The 27,567-nt window shown below is 43.6% G+C and overlaps 1 protein-coding gene across 4 annotated transcripts in view; it reads right to left on the bottom strand.

The window, feature by feature from the left end:
• The window catches only part of Zmynd11 (zinc finger MYND-type containing 11), a 581,274-nt gene that overhangs the window by 79,318 nt on the left and 474,389 nt on the right, over positions 1–27,567 (bottom strand). The window contains exon 1 of one of the 4 annotated variants that reach the window (XM_029567468.1): positions 20,850–20,869. The exons of the other annotated variants lie outside the window; for them this stretch is intronic. The gene's annotated coding sequence lies outside the window, so the exon portion shown is untranslated. Of the gene's footprint in view, positions 1–20,849; positions 20,870–27,567 lie in introns of those variants that run through there. 4 annotated transcript variants of the gene reach the window in all.

Here is a 27,567-nt window from a genome sequence, read left to right as displayed (position 1 = left end):
CCTCGCTAAGTAGGAGGCTGGGTTCTCTTTGGGCCCCTATCTGACATCATAGACCTTAGACATATTGGCAGGTTTTCGAGCCGCCATTTTGAGACCTAACAGAGTCTGGCGGTAGACCAGGTGGAGCCTCTCCTTACCTTCTGCCATGTTGTAGTCCCAGTTGGGACAGCTAGGAGGAAAACTGGTATTAATGATGCCTGGGTCTGTGGTAGGGTCCCCGGTGGGGCCCGGAACCAATTTCCGGGCTGCCTCCAGGATCCTGTTTTGCTCCTCAGTAGTGAACAGGACACTCAGGAGCTGGGTGGCAATCATCCCAGGTGGGCTGGTGAGTGAAGAGAACAGTTTCCAATAAGTTAATCAAGTCCCTGTGTTCAGTCGTCTCAGGTGGGCTGGTGAGTGAAGAGAACAGTTTCCAATAAGTTAATCAAGTCCCTGGGGTTTTCAGAGAAAGGCGCATTCTGTGAGCGCCAATTGTAAAGATCACTGGTGGCAAAGGGTCAGTAATGAAAGGGCTGATTGCCCTCTCCATCTGGGGACCCCGCCGGCCGGAGGGGGAGGACAGTGGTGTCAGGCTGGGGAGCCACCCCCCTCCGGCTCCATGTGGCCTGCGCAGGTCCCTGTGGAAGCGATGGTGGCTCCTCAGGGTTAGGAGGTGGGGCCTGCGCTTGTGGTACCATTGGCGGGGTGCCCGTCTGAGAGGAGTAGGGTGGGGGAAAGATGTCGTTCTCTTCTGTGCCTCTCTGGAGAAAGAATGGGTTTCTCTTCCACCTTTGGTCTGAGAGGGAGGACCTGCAGAGGTGCGGGGGGAGCATTTGGATTAATAAGGGGAAGGAAGGACTTGACCCAGTTAGGGGGCCATCAGGTCGTTCGATGAGGCCTCGCCAGGTGACGATGTATGGGATCTGGTCCTGGTGGCCTGTCTGTGGGCGGAAGACATGGTCCTCTACCCTGGAAATCAAACTCAGGTTAAAAGTCCTTTCAGGGGACCATCCAACATTGAAGGAGGGCCAATCAACCAAACATAAAGTTGTCCATTTCTTTTTCTTTTCATCTACACTATTGTTATGGGCAATTGTCTTAACGTCCCCCCAGTGGACTAGTGTAAGATCTAGAGGGGAAGATGGGGTGTTGCCCATAGTATTTATCAGTCCCATTCGTTTCGTCAACAAAGAAATTAGAATAAAGATCACAAGACACAAGAACGACACAGACAGACAGAGGGCCCAAATTAAACTACCACGGCTTTCAAATGGTCTGGACTCTCGGCCGTGTGGATTCCCTGGCTCGATTGTGCCAAAGACCGTACAGATAGGAATCGCATGTCCCAACAGGGTCGCAAGGTCCTCTGAGGTTTCAGATGGACTAGTGTCCTGGTGGGGTGTCTGATGGTGAACACCCACTCCGACGAGGATGGGGACGTCTCCCGAATCCTCCAGGTCACCTTGCTAGCATTCCAGCAACAAAAAACTGAGATCAGATGGCCGCGACCAAAGGGAAAGTATAGAAAAGACAGGTGGACAAAAAGACAAGCGGACACAGTTTTACAAAAACTTACCCGGCCGGTTGATCACAAACCTTTTGGGGTTGGTTCCTCTCGGGGGTCTCTGGGGGGCAATCCTGGATGAGCCCCCAAATGTTATACCTCATCCACAGGACCCGAAGAAGACCACTGAGGACCCAACACACCAAAATGCAAAAGCAAGGTTTATGGTTTATTCAGGCTCAAGCTCGGGCTCTCAGACTGCACCAATATAACGGATCCATGCTGAGAGCCCCGGGTGGGGGAAGAAGGGGCTCTTTATAGGTTAGAGACAAAGGGAGGAGGGGACAGTGTCACTTTGTGGTTGGTCCAAGAATCCCGCACGTGCCAACACTCTTTTAAACTTATCGGTTGTACAGGATGCTGTCATGGAGGTTTTTTCTTGGCAGGTGCTGTTCTCAGGGTTGTGGAATGGGCTGGGCTATTCTCAGGGCTGTGGAATGTGCTGTTACCTGTGGGGCCAGGAGTCTCCGTTTTTACCTTATAGGGCAGTTTTTATGCTCGGGCTTGGTTAATCTAGTTTCCTGGAAGGGGGAGGGAATAGCAGGTGGGAGTCAGGGCATGCCAGGGCATGCCAGGGCATGTCTAAAGCAGCAGCCAAGCATTTTACAGAAGCTAAAAGAGCAATTAGTGGGGGTCTGGAGGGATTGGGGGGTAGCAGGTGAATGAAGAGGGTCTCAGGGTTCTACAGGTAATGTGTAAGAGTCTCCTGCATGGTTCTGGTGTTGAAAGCATGAAGGGGTCACAGAGAACAGCTGAGGCTTGGCACCCTGAGAGGCCAGGAAAGGCCATAGGTGAAAGTGCAGCCTCAGTTGCAGTGACGACCCCAGCTTTTGGAGATACCAGGACCGTGGGATGACCACCAAGGACAGCATAAGGTGTGGAATGGGCCTGGGCCTGCAAGATGAGCTGTGTGTGCTATGAATGGCAGAGCTGGAGAAGTGGAGCTGCTGAAACCCTTTGGAGCCCAGAAGCTCTTGAGTGAATCCCAGATGTTCAGCCTTGAGATACTTGGCTGGACTTAGGTTTTCCTTAAGTATGGCTGATTCTTCCCTTATGAAATAAGACAGTATTTAACTTGTTTGGGATTTTACAGGAACCCACAGCTAAAAGACTTTTAAGACTGAACTTAAAGTGTTTGGATTTTTTTAAGGACTGTGAACTTTTAAAGTTGTACTTTTTGTTTGTTTTGGTCTTTTTAAGACAGGGTCTCCCTGTAGCTCCAGCTGGCCCTGTAAATCAGGCTGGCCTCAATCTCACAGAGATCCACCTGCCTCTGCCTCCCGAATGCTGGAATTAAAGGCATGCACCACCACGCCCAGCATAAAGTTGTACTGTTTTATGTTATGATATTAATATTAACATACCTTGGGGATAAGAAATGGAAAGCTTGTGGTTTAATAGTGATGGGTCTGTGTGTCAAGTTAACAAGGGGTCAATTGTGCTGGATAGCTTTAGCTTTAGTGTTAATTTGACACCCTTGGGTTGAGGGAGCATCAGCTGAGGAACTGCCTCCATAGGACTGGTCTGTGGGGCATTTTCTTGATTGTTGAGTGATGTGGGAGGGCCCAGCCCACTGTGGGCAGTGCCACCCCTGGGCCTATGGTCCTGTATAAGAGAGCAAGCTGAGCACAGGCCAGGGGACCAAGTCAGTATGCAGCATTCCTCCATGGCCTGTGCTCCAGCTCCTGCCTCCAGGTCCTTGCCCTGAGTTCCTACCTTGGGCTCCCTCAGTGATGAACTGTGACCCAAGAGATGTAAGCCAAATAAACCTAAGCTGGTGTTGGTCATAGTGTTCTGTCACAGCAATTGAAGACAAGCTAACACTTGTGAACTTATTATTGCATGCTGCCTACTCTCTACCTTTAGCAGTTTAACCATAGGATTAGTAACTGATTATTCCAACATTCTAGCCATACTGACCCTGGTTCTGATAATCTGCTAAATCTCGTCAAACTATATTTTTGCCTTTTAATGTACTTTACTTTTTTTAAGTTTTATTTTTACCTATATGAGTGTACTGCCTGCCTGCATGAGTGCACCTATGTCATGCAATGCCTGAACAGGTCAGAGAGGGTGTCAGATCCCACGGGACTGGAGCTACGGAAGGTTGTCAGCCGACATGTGGGTGCTGGGAACTGAACCTGGGTCTCTGCAAGAGCAGCTAGTGAGTGTTCTTAACTACTGAGGCAGTCCCACCTTAACGTTTTTCTTGTTGAGAAGTGGGCGTGGTGAGCTGAGCCAACAGAACTTTGGCAAACAGGCCTTTAATTGTGTAGCTAAGGTACGGGGAGGGGAGCATGTTAGCTGTGATCTCACAGCAATCTTCTGGTTAGCCTGCATCACTGGACCTGCAGCTCTATCAGTGCTTCTGGTTTTCTTCCCTCACATGACACAAGACGGTGAGGAGGAGCTAGAGCTGAGTACTCCCTAGTCCCTTCCTCAAGACAGACTAGGCTCTGGGAAAACCCCAGCTGCTCAGGCCCAGGTGAGGAGCCCACATTCCTAAGGCATGTCTGGTTAAGAATGCAGCACTCTGGTCGGTATGCTTGAGAACGGCTCCTCTCCCCTTCTCCAGCCAAAAGCTTGGGGATTTCTCTCAGACACTCACAGTTAGATTCTGGCTAAGGGCCTGAACTCTAGAAGCTGTGGCTCTTTGTATCTGCCAGTCTTGATTTGTGGTGCAGCAGTTTGCCCCTCACGGCCTCACTTCTCTGAAAGATCTAAGAATGGTTATTTTTTCTTTTTGTTTTGCACGTCTTTTCTTAACTTATTAGCATGGAATAATGCCAACGCCACCTGGACACAGTGAGATTTCTAATGCAGTGTTTCACAAAAGAGGAAACCAAATGAACTAGTGTGACTTGTTGAAAAAATTCAACAAAATGCAATACATTTCTAATTCTATATTAAATTCTCGGGAATACCAGGATTAGTTTCATGTGTATGTTTAGCCTTTTATAAGTGCATCACAATTTTCATTAAAACCTGTATGCAGAGTTGGGCATGGTGGTGCACTCATTTAATCCCAGGACTCAAGAGGCAGAAGCAGGCAGGTCTCTGTGAGACTGAGGCCAGCCTGGTCTATGTAGTAAGTTCCAGGCCAGCTGAGGCTACAGGGCAATCCTGTCTCAAAAAACAAAACAAAACAAAACAAAAAAACAGAAAAACAAAACAAAAAAGCCTGAATTCAAGCTATATATGAAAACTATAATTAATCTCAGTATCATTGCTTCCAATCTAATTATGTGTTATCTGCCTGGCAATATTATCAGGTTTGGTTTTTTTTTTCAAATTAATTACGTCTTTGGAGATGGGGTCTTGCTACGTAGCCAAAGTTGGTCTAGAACTTGTGATCCTCCTGCCTCAGCTTCCCATATGGTAGGATGAATGCCCAGCTTATCAGTTTTTAGAGCACACCACACTTTAAGTCTTCACTAAGTACTTAGCAACCTTTACCTTAACATAGGTATGAAGAAACACTGCTGGATGAACATCCCCCTAGTCAACCCTGTCTAAAATGAGCGAGCAGGGGTAGGGGGTGGGGGGTGAGGGAGTGACTACCAGGGCCTGGCCAGAGGGGAATGGAGAAGTGCTCAGTGAGCTACAGGGAAGGACGGCAAGGATGCTATGCAGTACTGTGAATGTCTTTACACTGCAATGTGCTTAAAATGGTTAAGATGGCAAACTTAACATTAAGTATATTTTACCTCAATTTTCAAAATGGAAAAACGGGAGGGAGAATAAAGCTAGTCTACAACAATAGTAAAGGTTGGTTGGTAGGTCTTAAGAGAAATAAATCTCAATACTCCACCAAGAATCCCCAAAGCCACAAGACAGCATCTTCCCTCTATGTAGTAAGTATGCAGTGTACAGAATCAGTACACAGAGCACTTGAATAGATGTCCTGAGAGTTTCTCTTTTGTTTGTTTTGAGCATTAGGATAAGACCTGAAAATAACACTATGCAACATACGGATCAAGGTTCTGACAGCAAAACAGGACACAATGGTTTGTAAAGAGTTTTCAAAAGTGCTTTAATTTTTGTAATGTTTTACTTTTTAAACTACATTAGCAATAGTTTTCTATTGCTTCTAGCACAACAGCACAGGCTGGGCACATTGCAGAAAGTTTGTTTTAACTCAGTGATCTGGTCCAAGGGGAAGGCCTGCATCTTCTGATAGCATTTTTGGTAGCAGAGTCCTTAGGCAGAGCTGGGCATCACAGAGTAAGTAAGCAAGGAGTGCACGCATGCATGTGTGGTCTCTCCCTCTTCTGCTGAAGGTACCAGTATAACCACAGGCTTCCCCAGCTCTGATAACCTTCCCTAGTCCTCATTTCCTCCCACAGGATCCACCTCTAAAAAAATGGGTTTCTCCCTCCTAACTCAAGATAAGCATCAAGCTCCAAAATGAATTTCAGGAGACAAACCATATTCAACATTTAGCTCAGAGGAGCCTGTGTGTCCAAAGGATGCTTCTAGACTTAAGATCAGCTTGTACAATAAAACTGATCACATTTTCTTCTTCAAAACAGAATTATTGAGCTATAAACTACATACCATGCAATTTACAAATGTAAAATGTATAGCTCAGAGCCTTTTTGCATGTAAAAATTCTTAAGCAGTGGTAGAACATGTGTAACACAGAAGTCGTGCCGACTTAACAATCAATGGCAGTATCTATTAATACAACTTTATCATCTCTCCCAAATTATACAACCATTAATGTAAAATTCTCCATGCCCCCTGCAAGCCTCTACCATCCTTCAATCTGCTTTCTATTTCTATAAATTTGCCTACTCAAAATATTTAACAAGTGAAATCATACAGTGTGTGTCCTGGCTCAATTATCTCATGTTTTCAGTCCATCTGTGTCATAGCATGTATCAGACTAGTTCTTCTCACACCTGATCAGCACTTCTCTGAACATTCACATCAGTGTATCAGCCCATCTCTTGATGGACCCAGTTCCTAACTTCTGCTGTCACAAACACTGGCAGACAGGTGTATGCTTTGAGAGCCTTCACACATGTACCCAGAAGGGGACTTGCTAAACCACACAGTAATTCTGTTTAGCCTTTTCAGCAATCGGCAACTGCTTTCCCCAGCAGCTGAGCCACTACACCCTGACCAGCACTGCAAGCAGTCCGACCTCTCCACAGACTTGCAAACGCTGCTTTTCACTTTTTTTTTTTTTTTTTTAAATCATAGCCAATGTGGTAGGGCAAAAGAAACTTACCACTTTCTTTTTTTTTTTTTTCTGTCTTCTGTACAGTCCTGTGTCTCAGAACAGAACCCAGTTTCATCCCTCTCCCTCTGACAGCCTTGCACCGAAACCTACAGTGATATGAGGGCCAACACATAGGCTTCAAAAATACAAAGTTGTGGGGTGAGGAAGCAACAGGAAGTGGGGGGAGCAAGCAGAACAAAGCTCACCATGTGTGCTCAGAGCTCCGGTGACTCTTTTTTTTTTTTTTTTTTTTAAATCATAGCCAATGTGGTAGGTGCAAAGTAATCTACCACTGTCGTTTTCATTGATATTTCCCTAATGACTAATGATGCTGAACATCTTTGTATTTACTGATTATTTTCTTTGGAGAAATGTCTTTCCAATTCTTTGATCGTTTTTAAAAATTTGGCTATTTTTTTGTTTGCGTTGCAAGTTCTCTATATATGTCCTAGACATTAATCCCTTATCAGACGTACAAGTTTTGAAAAGCTTCTTTCTACAGGTCGTCTTTACCATTTCACCTTCCTCTCCTTGTCGTCTTCCATTCTCTACCCTTCCCCTCACTATCTAGCCCAGACTGGCTTTGAATTTTCAATCCTCCCATCTGAACTCCCTGTGTGCTATGGTTGCAGGTGTATACCAGGACACCTAGCTCTTTCTTTAGGTAATGTCCTTTGATATATAAAAAGGTGTTAATTCTGCTGAAGGATGATTTATTACCTACCTCTCCTTTTGTAGTCCATGTGTTTTGGTGTCATATCTAAGAATCTACTATACAATCAAAAGTCATAAGATTAACTTGTCTCGAGTTTTCATATTCTGGCTCTCATATTCATATTCTGACCATATTCTGGTCATTGGCCCACTTAGCATTAAATTTTGTGTATTATGTGAAACGAGAGTTTTTAATTCTCTTGTGTTTTTTTTTTTTTTCATTTTATGTGTATGAGTGTACTGCCTGCATGTATGTAAGTACACCCGTGTTGTGTGGTACCCACAGAAGACAGAAGAGGGCGTCGGATCCCCTGGAACTGGAGTTACTAGAGTTAATAGATGATTGTTAGCTGCCATGTGGGTGCTGTATTTTGAACCTGGGTCCTCTGTAAGAGCAGCCAGTGCTCTTAAGTTCTAAGTCATCTCTCCAGCCCCATTTTTTGTTTGTTTTTTTGAGACAAGGTCTTCTTGTAGCCCCGCCTGGCCAGGAACTCACTATGCAGACAAGGCTGCCCTCCATCTCACAGAGGTCCACCTAGCTCTGCCTCTCAAGTGCTAGGGTTATAACTTCATTTTTTTAAAGTATGGTCATCAAGTACCATCTGTTGATAAGTAGACTTGGCACATCCTTGTCCATGAGCACACAGAACAGTTACTACTGACTGGCTGGTCAACGTTGCCATAGTAATCAACAGTGACAGTCACCAAGTATTTCTAATAGTCTCATGTACCAGTAGGACTGCACTTCACCATAGTGAAATTAGGTGCTGCCACATGGGTTGAAAGTGATTCATGCCACTTCTGCTTCAGAAGACTTAAGATTCTCAATATGAGTTTCTACTATTTCCTTTACGCCACTATGCCACGCATGGGTAGTGACAATGTTGCCAACAGTGGCTGCTCTCGGTCTGCATCCCAGAACAATGGCACAGCAGCGCAGAATGCCTATCCAATGATGACTACATGTAAGAGCAAAAGTCACCACTGTAAGCCAGTGCTTACCACAGCATTAAACACTACATAAAACATTAACGAAATGTGTCCCTTGTCCTAAATGCTTGGGGCCAGAAGTATTTTGGGTGTTTGCAGATATTCCCAAATCTGAACATACATAATCAGATACCTTGGGAGTTGGACTCAAGTCTAAACATGAAACTCATGTGGGTTCGTGCACACCTTGCACATGCCCTGCAGTTAGGGTGCATAGAGTACTGTTAGCGCACCTGCTTTTGACTGTAGCCCGTTATATAAGGGTGAGTGTGGCCATTTTCCAGTGGCGGCATCGATTCTGGAGCATTCTGGATTGGGCTTTTGGATCAAGGATGTCATATGCTGTGTAAGCACATATTTGAGTTACGAAAAGGGAACACATAGCTGAGAAGGAACTTGGTGTGTATGCAGGCATGGAAACAGTGAAGGAGGGTAACAGAATGGCCACAGGAAGGGGCAGACGGAGAACAGACCATACAGGAAGTAGGTAGCAACAGCCATCACACTGGGGCAGGTTTGGAGGCCTGGCAGGGGCCAGTAAACAATACAGAGCATGACTACCTGGCAGTCCCTTTCTAAATTCCCAAAGACTCCCAAGGTTATCTTCCAGGAATACTAAAGGGCTGCAGGGAAAGAACTTCGGACTTTGATTTTTGAAGGAAGCTAAAAAAAAAATGTCATCTGGTCTCTTGACATCCCTACAATGGCCCTATCTAGGACTTGCAACTAGTTCTGTCGTGTTTCATCCTTTATGGACAGCCAAGGATCAGTAGACATTCAAAAGGAGCTTCTCAAGCCCGGTATGGTGGTGCATGCCTTTAATCCCAGCATTCAGGAGGCAGAGGCAGGCGGGTATCTGAGTTCAACACCAGCCTGGTCTACATAGTGAGCTCCAGATCAGCAGGGGCTACAGGGAGACCCTGTCTCAAAAAAGACAGAAAAAAGGCGGAAAAAAAAAAAACAACCCAAAATAACAACCAAAAAAAATACACCCAGCTACCTAGCTGGCTGTGGTAATCTCAACACTCAAGAGGCAGAGGCTGATAGATCTCACAAGCCAGCCAGGGCTACAGGTCACAAAAGAACAGGTCAAAAAAGAAAAAAAGTAGCTTCCCAACAAGAAAGAGGTCACATCAAGCAAATAGGAAATGCTGAGCAGTAAAAAGTCAAAATAAAATTAGTATCATGGAAAAGAAGAAATACAATTGCATCTATGAACAAAAAACAGGATAATGTAAAAAGAATACTCAAATTATAAAACAGCACTGGCTTAAAGGGCTGATAATGTTGAGGCAATGTAAAGTAAGGAAACACATAAAAGTCAAGAAATTAACAATGAGAGGCAGAGACAGTGTCATGTGATTTCTGAATAACAAGTGTTTCAGAAAGACTAGAAAAGCACTCCAGCAAAGTACCCAGCACTGAGAACAGCACTCATTCACAAGTGAAAAGAAAGAGGAAGTCAGAAGGAAGCCTGGAGGGCATAAACCTCAGGTGCAGGGGAGGGAAGAAGGCTCCAGGAACCTTATCAGATTTCCCAGGAGTAAGTACTTGGAAGCCCAACAAGAAAATAATAAGTGCCGCCTCCCACACTCTGAGGAAAAGCTGAGGTCTTCCAACATTCTAACCTAGCCAAATGATCTAATGGAGGCTGACGAAGACATTTTCAGTCTTGTAAGTATAACCTTTCTCAGGAAGCAGCAAAAATGAGTTATTAAACCACAAGAAAGGCAAAACAGGACTCAAGATAGGAAAGCAGCAAAAAGAATACCAAACTTTACAGCAGACACTGAAAAATTCCCATCCCTGGAGAGGATGACAGGCACCAGAGGGTGTCTCCAGGAAGCAGAGCCAGGCGCCTTACTCATTAAACAAATTCCTACATCAAAACCATACAAACAGCTTATAAAGAAAATCCAGGGGGCTGGAGAGATGGCTCAGCAGTTAAGAGCAATAGTTGCTCTTGCAGAGGCCCAGGTTTCAATTCCCAGCACCACATGGAACAGCATCCCCAGTTCCAAGGGATCTGCAGCCTTCAAGAACATTGCAAGACACAAGTGCACTTGCATACATGCAGGCAACACACTCATACACATAAAATAAAAACAATAAAAGATCAACTTACAAAGTACCAAGCAAAGATGATTGCTTAGGACTGGAGAGATGGCTCAGTTATAATAAGCAGAGGACCTGAGTTTGGCTCCCAGCACCTACATTAAGCAGCTCACATCTGCTTGTAATTCCTACTCCAGGAGCATCCAACACCTCTCACCTCTGCAGACACCTGCACATGTCCACACAGAAACACACATAATCAAAAATGAAATAAATCTTTAAAAAAAAATTGCTAAGTTTTAGGCGTGCCACTCCTTTTCCTGACACTTTGCCCCACCTTTAAGAAAGTAGTTGCTGGGGCTGGAGAGATCACTTAGCGGTTAAGAGCACTGACTGCTCTTGCAGGGTTCAATTTTCAGCACTGACATGGTGGCTACGAACCATCCTTAACTCCAGTTCCAGGGGAATCCGAAGTCCTCTTCTGACCTCCAAGGGCATTGCATGACACGGGTGCACTCACATACATGCAGGCAATACTCTCATACACATAAAATAAAAATAGTATTTTTTTTTATAAAAAGGAAAGCTGCTGTCTGTTTTGGCTATTACTAATTTAAAAACCACAACCACAACAACAACAACAACAACAACAAAACAAAAACAAAAAAAAACAAAACAAAACAAAAAAACAACCCTACAGGGCTGGAGAGATGGTTCAGTAGTTAGAGAACACTGGATGCTCTTGTAGAAGATCCTGGTTCGATTCCAGGCACCTACATGGCAGCTAACAACAGTCTATAACTCCAGTTCCAAAAGATCCCACACCCTCTTCTAGCATTGCACATATGTGTGTAGTACACTTACATGCAGGCAAAACACTCATATGAATTTTTTTTTAATCTAGAAATTAAAAAAAACTATGTGAGGTTGAGGAGATAGATCAGTCAGTAAACAGCATGCCACACAAATATGAAACCTAAGTTTGATCCCCAAAACCCATGTAAAAAGGCAGGCATCGTGGTGGCACACCTTATAAACCAGCCCTGGGGAGGTAGAGACAGGAGGATCCCTGGGGCTTGCTGGCCAGTCATCCTAGTCTAATTGGTGAGCTCCAGGTCAACGACCAGTCTCGATTTTTGAAAAGCTGGACAGCACCTGAGAGATGAATGCACACACTATAATTCCCAAGCACACAAAAGTATAATTACATGAGCCTTTTGTGTTATAATTAACATTTTGCTGTATTTTTTTTTTTGCTCAGCAGTTAAGAAAACTGGTTGTTCTTGCAGAAGACCCGGGTTCAAATCCCAGCACCCACATGGCAGCTAACAACTGTCCGTAACTCCAGTTCCAGGGGCTCTGACAGCCTCTTCTGACCTCCTCAAGCACTGCATGACACAGGTGCACTCACCTACATGCAGGCAATATATGCATATACATAAAATAAAAATAAACTTTTTAAAAAAAAAAACATTTAAAAAATTTTACATGAATGTATCTGCCTGTGAAAGCCAGATAAAGGCAACTAGTGGTCTGCAGCTGGAGTTACAGGTAGTTGTGAACTGCCTAACTTGGGTGCTAGGAACCAAACTTGGGTCTCTGGAAAAAAGCAAACATTGTTAACCACTGGGCCATCTCTCTAGTTCCTTGCAATTTATTTTTTTTAATATTATTTTTATTTTATGTGTATGACTATATTACCTGCATGTATGTAAGTGTACCCATGTCATGCAATGCTCATGGAGATACGAAGAGGACATCAGATCCCCTGAAACTGGAGTTATGGAGAGCTGTTAGCCTCCATGAGGGTGCTGGGAACTGAACCCAGGTTCTCTGCAAGAGCAGCCAGTGCTCTTAACCAGTGAGCCATTTCCTCCCCAGCTCCTCCCCATCAAATTCCCAAGACCTAGGAATCAAATGTTCATAGTAACGTATCCTTAATAACAGAAACCAGTCATGCATCATGTACACTAGAAATTTCAGTTTAAAAACAAATTTGACTCTACGGGCTGGAGAGACAGGTCAGCAGTTAGAGCACTGACTGCTCTTGCAGAAGACCCGGGTTCGATTCCCAGCACCCACATGGTGGCTACGAACCATCCTTAACTCCAGTTCCAGGGGAATCTGAAACCCACTTCTGACCTCCACGGCATTGCATGACATGGGTGCGCTCACATACATGCAGGCAATACACTCATACACATAAAATAAAAATAAAATAGTAACCCCCACCCCCACCCCCCCCACACAAATTTAACTCTAAAGGTCTCACAGCTGCCACCAACTGCAAATGGAAGAGACTAGGCTGAGACCAGCGGGAGAGCCAGCCCACATCAGACTGACACTAACAGAATGGCGTTTTTGTTGAAATTAATTTAGTTCTTAAACTTATCTTTTGCTTTTTCAAATAAGTATTCAAATCATTGCACTGGTTAGTTTTTGTCAACTTGACACAAACTAGAGACCCCTGGGAACAGATAACCTCAGCTGAGGAATTTCCTCCATCGGATTAGCCTGTGGCCATGTCTGTGAGGCACTTTTTTAACTGGTCATTGAATGAGGAGGGCCCAGCCCTCTGTGGGTGGTACCAGGCCTGGGCAGGTGGGCCTGGGCTGTACAAGGAGGGTAACTGAGCAGCCTCCCTCCAAGGTTTCAGTTCCTGCCTCCAGGTCTCTGCCTGACTTACTCAGGGACTGTACTTGAAGCTCTCTCCTCCCTGGCCACTTCTGGTCAATGTTTCATCACAGAAATGAGAGGCAAACGGATACAATCACTGTCTTGAGTTTTTGTGAAAGCTCAGACTAAGTAATCAGAAATACTTCACTCTGCAAGCCTGCTGCCTCTCAAACAGAATCCACTGGTCCATTTCCAAATTGATGGTTTCACAACTGAAAACAGGAACACAGGTATTCTGATTTGTTTTTAATTAATAGAGCTTTTTAAGTTAAAGTGTCTAGTATAGATTTACTATTAGAAATTAAGCTACAAATCATTGATAAGCAAAATAAACCAGGCTTGAGAAGATAAACACCTCCTATCTTTGCTCACATGCAGAACCTAGCCTTAAAATTACATGTATGCTGTGTACACTTACATATGCATATGTACAGCTCAGCAAACTAGACAGGTGACCATGAGACTCGGAGATCTCAAGGGAAGTAGGAAAGAGGGTGGAATACATGTAAGAAAGCAGAAGAGGGGCTAACTGGGGGAGGACCTGCTGGAGGTGGAGAGAGGGGGCATGGAGGCAGCTCTGGGGGAGGGAAAAAGTGAGAACAAAGTCTGGCATACATGTATGAAGATACACCAGTGAAACTCAGTACTCTGCTAATCTAGAAAATTAAATATTACATGCAGGTAATACACGCATATATATAAAATTTTTAAAAATAAATAATTTAAAAAGAAAATTAAAAAATAAAGGATGTAGATACACATGCTTGAAAAAAAACCCATAGGGGCTGGAGAGATGGGTCAGCAGTTAAGAACACTGGCTGTTCTTGCAGAAGACTCGGGTTCAATTCCCAGCACCCACATGGCAGCTAACAACTGTAACTACAGTTCCAGGGGATCTGACAGCCTCTTCTGTCCTCTGTGGGCATTGCATGACACGGGTGCGCTTACCTACACACAGGTAATACATGGATACACACAAAAATAATAAATAAAATAAATAAAAACAAACCCATAAACAGCTGAGCAGAGATCTATTAACAAGACAGTTACCTGATTCAAGTCAATAAACACAAAATACAGAAATGCTTGCTTTAATCTCATTTACAAGTATGATGTTTCTAAAAATTAAACTTTCCAAATGAGTGATTTAAGAATTAATTCTTAGACTGCGACTGGAAATCTAACACACTGGAAATGTCCATACCTGCTTAAAAAGTGACTACAGTAGATATAATTTTCAATACTCCAGGATTGTTCCACACAAGAATTTAGCCATACTACTGAATTACATAGGGGCTCCTTACCCTATCTTGGGGTCTCAAAACAAGGGAGCTGTTTGAGACCACATGATTCTTAGAAGTTGAGCAGCATCTCTGGCCTACAACCCAGTTAAGTGTTTGTGGTGACTTTACATTAACCACACTGGGTAATGAGAATCAGTTATGGTGATAAAATATGCTGAACAAACATATTCATAACATAAATATCCTGAAAACCATGTTAAAAGGTTGATGAAGGAAATGGAAATCTAAGACACGTCCATCTTGCCACAGCCAGCACTGGGTAATGACCCCATATGACAAACCAGGGATCGCAGTGACCTTATAATCTCATAGCATGGCTCCTAGCAAGTTAGCGCAGCTGAAAGAAAGTTCCAAGGAACTTTAAAATTTAAGACACAGACATGCTGGTATTTCCTTCAAGTCCATGTAATTGGCCATTCATATGTTACATGACAACTACACCAGACCACACTAAATTAATCATAGCATATTTTTCAAACATTTTTTTCAAGTAGGGTTTTTAAAAAATTTGTTGATTACATAACATTAAACCTCAAATCTCAAGATAGCAAGTAACAACTGAGTGCTTGAATGGACTGACTCACTGGGATCAGATTAGCCCCATACTGAAGGCACAGGAGGGCAGAGACAGTGAGTAGTAAGTCAACTGTCAGATGCAGATAGCTGACACTGACACCCACCTTAATATCAGTGACTCTAAAGGCAGGATGGTAACTCCATGTGTGTGTATGTATGTATGTGTATAAATGAGTTATCTTTGAAGGCCTGCATGATCTTTTGTTTAAAATCATCCTTTTTTTTTCCCCCCCGGTCTTCTTGAGACACGGTCTCCCTGTAGCCCCAACTGTCCTGGAACTTATCTTTTAATAAGTTAACTTTTACATCTAATAGTTTGATAATCCTTTTGGTTTATTTTTATTTCATGTGTATGAGTGTTTTGCCTGCATGCATGGCACCCGTGTCATGCCATGCCCATGGAGGCCATAAGAGGGCATCAGATCCCTTGGAACTAGAGCTATGGACACTTGTTAGCCACCATGTGGGTGTTGGGAACTGAACCCAGGTCCTCTGCAAGATCAGCCCATGCTCTTAACCAGCACTGTGCCATCTCCAGCCCCCTTTTAATAATTTTTTATTTAATCCATGAAATTAGGCCCCAAAAGTTTATATGTTATGTATATTATCATTTAATTTTTTCATTAATTTTGACTATGAAAATTACCATAATTTACACTGTCAATCACCACTCCATATAACCGACATGCTATGCTGAAGCGGGACCCTTTCATTTCACTGTATATGAAGAACATGAAGGAGCAAGAGAAGAACAAACTAGAAACTGGAGTACTTTCTAGGCCAAACAGCAAACACCTGAAGGGGTAACAGCACAGCACTGAGCTCCTCACCAATGGCCCTGCAGACAGCACCCAGAGCCAGCAGGCAGTCAGGCTGACACTGACTTCTGAGCAGGACTGGAGAACACCTGCTTGCTCTCCACTTCACTCTTGGTGCTGCCTTACTGGCTAAAAGGTGTGGAACCTTTGGTCATATCTAAGACACATTTTGTCAAATGTGAAATGAACTTTGAGACCTTACAATCATCGTACACCACCTCAAGTGTCAGGCACCAGCAGACAGTGACAGCCTGTGTCAATGCATCTGGCATGTAGACTGGACTGCCAACTACTACTGTCCTGCCCTCGTGTTTCCAGGACACTCTGCACCGTGGTTTGGTTAAAATGTCTGCCTCCATCCTGAAAGGGGTGCCAATGAGGTCTGGTCCCATTTCACATTTCTAACTGATTCCCAATGGCTGCAAATAGCTATGTGGAGAATTCTAAGGTCCAGGAGTAAGTAAGGCTGCAGGCTTGGAGGGGGACAGCAGAACCAACCTCCAAGAAACTGGGTGTCTACAATTATTGTGTCTTATGAGGGCACATTATTTTCTTTTTTTAATATTTTTTTTATTTTATGTGTATGCGTGTATTGCCTGCACGTAGGTAAGTGCACCCGTGTCATGCAGTGCCCGCAGAGAAGAGGCTGTCGGATCCCCTGGAACTGGAACTATGAACAGCTCTTAGCTGCCATGTGGGTGCTGGGATTCGAACCTAGGTCTTCTGCAAGTGTTCTTAACCACTGAGCCATCTCTCCAGCCCCACATTATTATTTTCTAAACAGTCCAATCAGTTTGAAAATGGCCACAGCCCACAGCCTAATTTCTAACCCTCGCCAGGATGCTTCAGGTCCACAGCAGCCTCAGGAAAGCGTGAGGTGAACTGGACAGCTGCCTAGGTCTGGGCTACACACCCCAACTTTCTGCTCCATTATTTTTGAAGTTGGAAAGGAGAGGTCACTAATGACCACTTTACTGTCTGAGAAATACGTTATTTTATTACTGTTGCAGTCTTTCTGCCGTCTCGTGAGATCATTTCTATTTAAAGTGCAAGACTTGATAAAGTATAAAACGAGTTCCATATAAACTAAGACAGACCCAGAATTTAATACACTAACATCAACATAGTAAGCTTACATGTTTAGTAATGCTCTTCTAGCACATCATTCTTCAGAGGCAAGCTATAGGGAGTGACACTGTACAGAGAGTAACCCAGGGACTGGAGAGGTGGTGGACGATTCCCAGCAACCACATGGGAGCTAACAACCGTCTGTAATTGCAGTTCCAGGGTATCCAACACCCTCTCCTAACCTCCCTGGGCAGTGCAGTACATGGGCACACTTACATGCAGGCAATATACTCATACACATAAAATAAGAATAAAAATATTTTTTAAAAAATTAACCTAACATAATGCCATCCAAGCACACCTAACACTGGCTGGGGAAAGGGTGTCTTACAGCTCTGTCAATCAGTTTTGGTCATCAGATGCTTACATGAAACACAATTTGGGGTGTTCTGTACAGATACTCTGGGCACTAACGATGCTAGAAAAGAGGTCTGGCTCTATGATCACAGCTGGGAAGTCAGTGCAGGCTTCCAAGAAGGAACACTGAAGCAGAGACTGCTGAACACTTAGTGTAAGCCAGTGAGATGAGACCACATAGACACACTGCACAGGGGCCAGATTACTGGAATCTCTAAGTCACTGTAAAAGATTAAGGCCCTATGGGGCAATGGGCAATCACTGGAGTTTTTCGTAAAGCAATTATTGGCCTCACAAGGTTGGTCTGCGATCATTCTTGGTAATTCCACTGGTCCTTTTCACTGAGAATCAGAAATCACCATGTCACGCAGGAGGGAGATGTGCTAGCAGTACTTTGAAGCAAGGTTTCCTAACGTCTAAGAATGGTACTTTCATCTTCTGAATAGGGCTGGGTCTGCTGTGATGCCCCGAACTGTTGCAGCCACCTTGCCACTCCAAAGGGGCAAACCTCAGCAGGAACCTGTGGCCGAGTATGGCAGAATGGACAGAGGAAGGTGGTCCTTTTAGCTGCTGACTGCATTACTTAGGAGCCATGCCTCCTCTGGACCTAAAGTCCAGAATTACAAGAATGTGTAATGCTTAATGTCAGCGGAGTCAAAGATCTCTGTCTATTGAAGCTGAGGGCACCATGGCTGGAGACTGAAATCAACGGGGCAATGATTCTGCAGGATGACTGACAGGTAAAAGCAGGAGTGCAAGTCCAGAGCATGAGGCGGGCACTGTGCAACACAGACTGCGGAGGGTTGTGAAGGCACTCACAAGGTTATAAAGACAAGCAAAAGTGTGGCATCGAGGCAGCACACAGGAAAGGGGGGGCTACGTGTCTCCATGCTACTGAAAGGCAAGGCAAAACAAGGGCTTTGTGCAGCTCAGATCAAGGTGCCCATCCAGAGCAGCTTGCAGTGTAAGAATGGGAGAAGTCAGGCTGGCATAGGCTGAAAAATGAGACGATAATCAAAGACATGCTCTTGATGAGGGTTTACAGATGAGAGAGATTATGGAGGGAAGAAAAGAAAACCCTAGAAATGGGCATAGAATAAAATATTTGTTGTTTCTGTCTGGTTTGGTGTTTGCATCTTTGCCGGCTTTGGCAACAAGGGGTCGTGTCCTGTCATATCTGCAAGCAGATGTAAGGGAGCCAGCATGTTCGGAGAACAGACACAGGGACTTGAGGGGATGCTCCAAAGAACACAGGTGAGGATTCTGAACCATGCAGGCGAGGGTGAGTGTAGATGGAGGCAAGTTTGCAGATGAAAGAGAGTAAAGCAAGTTACTTCCCAATTGTGGCCTCTCTGTCCCGAAAAAGGTAGCCAGTGCTGGCTCAAGAATGAGAAGAGAGGGATGCAAGAGCACAAGTCATAGGAGAAGTGCAAGAACGATTTCCTCAGAGACTAAGTGGGACTGGGAGAGCCCAAGGAGCACATATGCAGACTTCCAGGACCCCACGGCTATACCCATTAGCTCCACTGTGTTTCCAAGCTGTGCAAAAAAACAGAGTCTGGGTTTTGCCTACGAATAACAGACACTGCAAAGATAAAAAGCTAACTCTGGGCAACATCTGCACTCATGAAACCCACCTATTTTACATACAGCACTTTACTGCGTATAGTTAAGAAATTTTAAGACACTGTTCTCAAATCAAGGAACTTGGAAGACAGTGACAGAGATAAAGTGTAAATAATAAAAAGCAATACAAAAGGACTTTGTACTAGTTAAGTCAAGAAACCAAATGCTGAGATGATGGCAGTAAGATGAAGAGGCGCCCTGACAGGGATCTGAAATGCTCACAAACGGCAGGCATTTTTTCCTTGTTTGAGGTACTGGGGACTGAACCTTGCACATGAAAGATGAGCACTCTACTCGCTCGGAAGCTTTAAATTCGATTATTAAGCTTTTTATTTAATACAGTAGTGCTAATTGTGCATGGGGTGGGAAACTCGGAAGAACAAACAGAATGATTAGATGCAGCACAGGGGGTGAGAGATAAAATCAGAAGGTAAGTGTGTGAGCAGACCCTAAAATGTCCAGAGGGGACCATCACTGAAAAGGAGGGAACAGACTATCCATCCAGAGAAGTCAGAGATTGGCTTATTTTCAATTCAGCCTTTCTTTTCCAAGTAAATTATGGTCTATGAATCTGGCCTCAAATCCTCCTCTTTATAATACTGTTAATTGATGAAATGGTGCCTGTTCCCTACAAATACTGACTCCAACAGCACTGCCCATCTAAAGCTGTTCTTCAAATTCAAATTTTGTAATATTCTCTTCTGTAAGAATATTCTCTTTTAAATGCAATCAGCAGCAAGTAAAAATAAAATTCTTCACTGTATCTGTAATCTAGAATGCTAAAGCATTCGTATGTAAGAAAATGTGACTTACATAGTTTAGTCAACTAGTTTAAGGAACAAAATATGTCTAGTCAAGGTTTATCTGAGAACGTCTGGTTTTTGCCCAAGCTTTATCTACATAGCACATGGTAATTAAAAGTACCAGACTGGTGGAACTAATCTTATTGGATGCTAAACAGCCATACTTTGAGGCCTATACTAATGTGGTCAAAGGGACTTAAAGGACAGTTTTTGCTCCTTGCCCTCCGAAGTTGACTAAGTTCCAAGGGACTATGGAACATCTCTCAAAATGGCCTGTAATTGTGGTAAGTCACCTGTCCTCTTGTTCAGGGAGGCCATGGAGACCCCATGAGATGGACTTGAACCTCTGTCCACTCTACAAAGAGGAGGGTCAACTCAGAGGAAACATTTCCTCCATGCTTCCAAGTGAAGCCAGACATGATCAAGCAGGACCTTTGATTTATCTTCACATAGGCAGAACTGGTAAAAGAAAGGAGCCAAGGGCTCCTCCCAAGCCCATGTGACCCCTGAGGAACAGATCCTGATTCTTAAATTGGAATTTCTGAGACATTAAAGGTCTCAGAAGTCATCATTTTCTGTTAACTTATCCCAAAAAATATTTTCCACAGGTACATACACATCACTGTCTGCTTAAAAACTAATGTAGAACTTTAAGGAATTAGAGCTCAGACCTACCTCCAACAATTGTGATTCAACATTTTTGGAATACTAACAGTAATAATAAAACAGATCAGATATTCAGGCGTGACTGACAACCAGTATGCAGTCTTGGTTCCTAATGTGAGTTTACAGTACTGTTATCTAAAATCCTCCCCAAAACATTAAAAGAACAGCTAAGGTCCCAGCCGCACTGCAAGCAAGGCTTACATTGGTATGTTTGTCATTAGAATTTAAAATATGCAAACGAACAAAGAAAAAGTCTACCTTTAACTTGGACTACTAAGTAGTTAGTTTTTAATTCACAGACTAAAACTTAAAAAAAAAATACTAAGAAAGGTTCTATTTCAAATGATTCAAATAGTAGTTTCTCACCTGAAATATTAATCAGAAGCAAGAGACGTCTTAAGATTACATGTGTAGAATATACATGTGCAGAGTGGTAAATTGTGAAGGAATCTCAAGAATCTCAGGCATTTTGGTAGTACATGATATTCAATTTAATATTTCTGTATATATAAGAAAATGCTGATTACAAACACAGGAGAAAAATAAGTCACCTTAGACTTTATGACCTTTGTACCTTTTTGGGGGGTAGGGGTAACAGGGTCTCCTTTGTAGCCCCAACTGGCCTGAACTCACTATGTAGACTAGGTAGGACTTGATCTCAGAGAGATCCGCCTGCCTCTGGGTGTAAAAGTGTGTGCCACCACACCTGACATTCTAGTGGTGAATTACCTCCCAGAATAGATTACTCTCGATATCCCCCCCCCCAGTAAAAAACAGGAAGATATATTTTATGTTAATTGGGAAAAAGCTCCTTGTCAAAATTCAATGGAAAATTAAGGACTTGCTCTCTTAAACAGCACTTCTCAGATGCAGCTTTGAAATAGAAAAACAGTAAGCAGATAAATCAAGAAACTACCCAAATAAAACTTTAAAAATCCTTAATAGCTTTCAGGTTGAGAACATTGCCCCATGCATAGCTCCAGGGAAAATGAGAAAATCATATTTAATACCCCACTGCAGTCTTCCTGTTTAGGACAGCCAGGGCAATGCGACTCTGTTGGGGAGGCTGCAAGGCTGTTCATCTCCTGCCCTCTGCAGCCTGTGCCTCTCACGGACATGTGCCTCTCACAGATGGGACGGCACCCTTGGCTATGGGCAGCAGGACACACCCTACAGAAACCCGATCCTGAGCATGCACAGCAGCTTCCCAGAACTGAGCTGCTTCCGTCCAAATGCACTCAGCCAACAGAGACTGCTAAAGACCAAAGACACAGACTTCCCCGTCTAAGACAGCAAGAATGCTGGAGAGCTGGCTCTCATTCCCAGTATTTTCAAGCGTGTGTCTCCTATCCATAGACAGTAAAATAAAGCTTGAAGTACCCCACTCACCACCCCAAGCCTGAGGCACATCGTCTCCATAGTATGAGCTGCTATGGCAACAGAAGGTAAATGAGCCAATTACCTGATGCTTGTTCTTAGATTACTAGCTGTCATTAACAATGAAACTGGAACTAACCAAAACTTTATGGAATGTTCTGACTACTGGTTTTCTACTCTTTTCTTCCCACTCCTACTTTTTCAAGTGAGCACTGTCACATTCTTACCTTACATACTCCCCCAGCCACGATTTACAAAGGTACCCCAGAGATGGAGATGGTACTCCAGAGATGGGGATGCATCTGTATAAAGACCCAGGAAGTTCATGGAACTAGGGGAGACTGAGCAGTACCACTGACTGGAGGTTGGGGGCTCCTAAATTTGAATTCAAACCAATATGATCATGTCTCTGCAACCTTGAGCAACAGTACCACCCTTGTTTCTTCCCTAACGATGAAACTGCAGTATTTCTATTGTAAGGACTACATAGAGTGTGTAAATTGTCTAGGATGGTTAAGTGCTCAATTGGTAACACCTTAAAAGTGCTGATAATAAAAAAGATGCTGCCCCAGGCAATGTTTATGAAGAAAACCAGTTTCCTAAAAACTGCATACAAAGTAGACTTTTAAAGCAACAATGTGCATAAGCAAACTAAAATGCATAGTTTTCTTGCTATACATTAGTGTCCTCCTGATTCTAAAAATGCCAGTAATGAGTTAATATTATGTGACAGGCTGTCACTAGATACTCATGTATCTAAAACGTACATGTATATTTCTTTTTTAAATTTTTTAAAAATTGTTTTAATTTATATATATGAGTGTATTGCCTGCATATATGTAAGTGTGCCCATGTCGTGTAATACCCACAGAAGTCAGAAGAGAGCATTGAATTCCCCTGAACTGGAGTAACTGACAGTTCTTAGCCGCCATGTGGGTGCTGGGAATCAAACCCAGGTCCTCGGCAAGAGCAGTCAGTGCTTTTAATCCCTGAGCCATCTCTCCAGCCCCCCATGTGCATGTATATTTCATGTTTGTGCAATAAATGCTTAAACTAGCAAAGAAGATCCTTCATTCTTCAAACTGTATTTTAAACTTACTTAACAAAAAAACAGACCAAAGTAGTGGGGGGAAACACTAAAACTTTCCATGTGTTTGCCTCTCACTTAAGTGCTCAGATAATCTTTGGGAAGCATGTGCTTGGTATTTACTCCAGCTCTGCTTTTCCACAGAGTAGTGTTACCAATCATAACACAGTTGCTTTTAAAAAACCGCAAGTAATTAGTGTAGCATATCTCTAGTTTACAAACTAAAATATATTAGACATCTTCAGTGTGAAGACCTCATGAGGCATCTTAACTCTAACACAGTACCCCAACTCATACACACTTTTAGCACTCTATTTAGCCTTCTTCTCCATTACACCTTACTATGCTAACATAGTACCTGTGTCATTCTAAAGTATAAATTCTACACGGACCAACCTTCTTAGCTTGTCCACCTCAGCACCTAGCAAGTGTCTGACACAAAGCAAAGTTTTAGTAAATAATAATGTACTAATAAATATATGTATTAGTCAGGGTTCTCCAAAGAAACAGAACCGGTAGAATGAATATGTATAGAGATTTATCAGCTTAGCTCACAGGATAGAGTCCAAGTAGTCCAACAATGGCTGCACCACACTGGAGAGGCTGAGAATCTGTAGTCACTCAGTCCACAAGGCTGGGTGTCTCAGTAGTCCCAATCCGGTGCTGAAGGTCTGACAAATTCCAAAATATCAGCTAGTCTTCAGTCTACAGCAGCAAGACGAACTCACCAGTGAGTGAGAAGGCAAGCAGCAAAAAACCTTGCATTCTGCTCTGCCTTGGTCTTTTATACCGGCTGCCATCAGAAGGTAACGCCCACATTTAGGGTGTGTCTTCCGGCTTTAGATGATCCAATCAAGAAGATCTCTTTCATTTCAGTTAATCTCAGATCAAATCAAGTTGACACCCAGGATTAGCCATCACAGCAGGTAAACACACTTGCCACTGAGCCCAACAACCTGAGTTTGTTCCCCAGGGCCCACATGGAGGAAGGAGAAAACCAACTGCCACAAGTTGTTCTCTGACCTCCACACATGTGGCATGGCACATGCTCCCACACACATACACACACAAAAATAAATAAATAATAAATAATAAATAAATAGAGCAATAAAATAACTGTATTTTTTTAAAAGAACTAGCCTGACTTTTAGATAAGTTGTGGCCCCTCTGAAGTCACTCATCTCAGTCACCAGCCATCACCTGCTGGAAAGTGGTAGCAATAGCCACACAGTCCACGGGGACTCCAAGTTCAGTCTCATTAGTGTTTTTTTGGGGGCAGCAACAGAACAGCATAGAAACAAAAGAGAAGGAAAAGTCATTTTTACTCAGTGTCTGTACAGTCAAGAGAAACAGCTGTAGCAGAGGCAGAACAAGGAAGCAGAAGGTTGAAGGGCTCCTCACAGCTCAGTGCTGGATTTAACCAGTTGCTTTATGCTCTGGGCTGTTTACTCTTCAGCAAAAGAGAGGTCAAACTTCCTACCATACATTGCTGGTTTCTGAAGATATTGTAAAGATACATGAGAGTCTCTCCTTTTTTTTATTGTGAGTGTGGGGGGGTGTGTGGGGGTGGTGTGTGTATGTATGTGGGTATGTACAATTGCATGTCTGTGGGTACATGAGTTCCCCGCTACTTTTTTTGCAAATGTATGTATGTGATATGCATGCATGTGGGATGTGCAGTCCCATGTGTGTGGGTCACGTGAAGATACCCAAGTTCCTATTTTCAAAACCTCTGATGAATGAATCGTGATAGAAATGGAAGATTTGAAGACTGCACTGCTCTCCAACCTTGTGCGAGGAGGTCTTGGCTCTTTGCTCCCTGTAGTTGTTGGCTCCTCCACATGCTTCACCCTGACTCAAGCCCCACTGCTCATACTATCACATCATCCTCATTCTGGAGGGACTCTCTGATGACTGGGAAAGGTGCCCAGTACCAGCAATCACTCAGTACAAGGTCAATAGCTGCCTGCCAGCAAGAATAAACAGCAGACTAGAGAAATGCAGGCTGCACAAAAGACATGTAAGGACCACATAAAGGTGAACACATTTAAAACAAAAACAAAACATGGGGCTGGAGAGAAGCCTCAGTGGTTAGGAGCACTGGCAGAGGACCTGGGTGCAAATCCCAGCACCCACATGGTGGCTAACAACCATCTGTAACTCCAGTTCCTGGAGATCTGACATCTTCTTCTGCCTTCTGTGGCCATTGCACATATGTGGTACACTTACATACATGCAGGCAAAACACTCATACACATAAAAAATAAATTTAAAAATTAAAAAAAAACTATTCAGTTTGTGCTACTTTTTCTCCTTCATGACTGGGTATGGAATCCAGACCTTGAGTCTGGGGCAAACACTACCACTGAACTCCATCCTCAGCCCTGTGCTATGTCTTTAAGGCAGTAAGGCTGCTAGCTGTGCCATGGTCCATGCTCTGCAAAAGGCTTAAGTAAGGCAAGTCCTTTGTTACTTTGTCACAAATAATGGATAATTCTACATTTTTAAAGGACTATTCCTGGTTTCTATGTGAGACCTCACTAGAATGGCCCTTAGTGTGTGTTTCTATGGATGTTCTGACTTCACATGCTGTGCTGTCCTCTGCTTCCAAGATGGCTCCCTGTTGCTGCACTTTCACAGGGCAGGAGGGGCAAAGGCTGTGTCCTCACATGGTGGAAGGCAGAAAGGTACAAGGCACTAGGGTTTGCCCTTCAGTGTCTTTTATAAGAGCACTAATTCACTCATGAGGGAGGAGGTTCATGACATAATCACTTCCCCAAAGGCCTCATCTCTCAGTACTCCCACTCTGGGGGTTTGTTCTTAGATCTGAGTTCTGAGTTTTGGAGGTACAGGCACATTCAAGTCACAGCATCATCTATTTACCAGCACTTCTTGCCCAGGAGCCACTGGCTCATACAGGGGGTGAGGTCATGGCCAACTTGTGCCTCCTAGTGTTAGGTTATGAGTGAAATGAGAGAAATGGTAATTTTCTAACACTCGTCTGGCACTGGATAGTAATTATTCTCTGTAGGGTTGGCCTAAGCAGAAACCCATCCAAGAATCCTAGTTAAAACAGCAGGCATCTTGGAAAACCGTGTGTGGGTTGGATACCTAAATGGGATGTGTGCCCCACCAAATAAATGCCAGATTTAATTCTAATTCTCTTCCATTTTCTTCTGGGTTTGATCTTAAAGCACAATTGCATGCTCAAAGGCAGGGATTGGTTCTATCTGGGACACTCCCGAGTTTCTCCTTGGACAGAGTCAAAGGTGTGTGAAGGAGCCTTGCTTTCTTGTCTGCCCTTGACTGTGCACTGACTGGGAGCTGCCTCAGGAGCCTGTTTAGTGTCTGTGCCTCATTGTCATTTATTGCTGAGTGGATGAATAGATTCAACACTAACAGGGAGTAGCAGGGAGTCAGGCATAGCTGAAAGGGAACAGCTCCAGAACACTGAAGATGACCACTGTAGGTGTCAGCAATTCAATTTCGATTTAACGGGCATCACGGAAACCATCTGTTTAAAACTCCCTACATAGTGTTTTGTTGTTGTTTTGTTTTGCTTGTATTTTTACTTTTTTTTTGAGAAAGGGTTTCCCTGTATCCCCAGCTGGCCTAGAACTTGCTATGTGAACCAGGCTGGCCTTGATCTCATAGAGATCCACCTACTTCTGCCTCCCAAATGCTGGGATTAAAGATGCGTGCCACCACATCTGGCTATTTTTTCTTTTTAAAAATAGTTATCGATTTACATTTGCAGATGTGTATGTGTGTGTGATGTGTGTGTGTGTGTGTGTGTGTGTGTGTGTGTGTGTGTTTACATGAATCATGGCATACATGTGGAGGTTGAACAGAGTTCGTTAGGCTTGCACAAGTACTTTTACCTTCTGTGCCATCTCCGCAGCCTTTATCTATCTATTTATTTAATAATTATTTGAGACAGGATCTTATATAGTCCGGGTTGGTCTTGAACTCCTGATTGTCCTGCCTCCCAAGTGCTAGGATTATAGCTGAGCCATCATGTCTAGCTCTTTATACAGTTTAAAGCAAAACAGCTCTCTGTCAGTAGGCCATCTTTTGATAAATACGTCAGCCAACCAATCAAATAAACTTTTAACACCCTTTTAACTGCACGAGCTTCCATATTAAACCTAGAATCTCCAGTCAGGGGGCCCATGTCAATAAACTCAGCCTGATCCAATTTTATGTTCCTTCCACCATTATCCCATACCCTTAAAATCCATTCCCAGACATATTCATTAGACTTCTGTTTGAAAGAATTAGCAAATTCACTAAGTTCTTTAGTGTTGTAGCGCACCTCCTCACGGGCCACACTATCTCTCCTCTAGGGGCCTGCTTAGCTTTGAGTCTGGTTACAGGTCTAGAGGCAACAATAACTGGGCCCTGAGGGACATCAGCTTCACCTTGCTGAATGGAATTAGCTCAATCAATGGAATTAGTTGCCTCAGGCAAGGGTGGAGAGGGTGGGTCTGCTGAGGGTGGGGCAATTAGTTCACCAGGTGAATCAAATTCCTCAGCATCTGAGGATTCTAAATCCTCAGCCTCCTCAGGGTTCTCCCAAACATCTCCATCCCACGTGTCAGGATTCCAATGTTTTTCTAC

Source organism: Nannospalax galili, unplaced genomic scaffold (assembly GCF_000622305.1).
Source record: "Nannospalax galili isolate Female #2095 unplaced genomic scaffold, S.galili_v1.0 scaffold399, whole genome shotgun sequence".
Lineage (NCBI taxonomy): Eukaryota > Metazoa > Chordata > Mammalia > Rodentia > Spalacidae > Nannospalax > Nannospalax galili.
The sequence above is the reverse complement of the archived record's forward strand: the minus strand, read 5'-3'. Positions and strand labels throughout refer to the sequence as shown.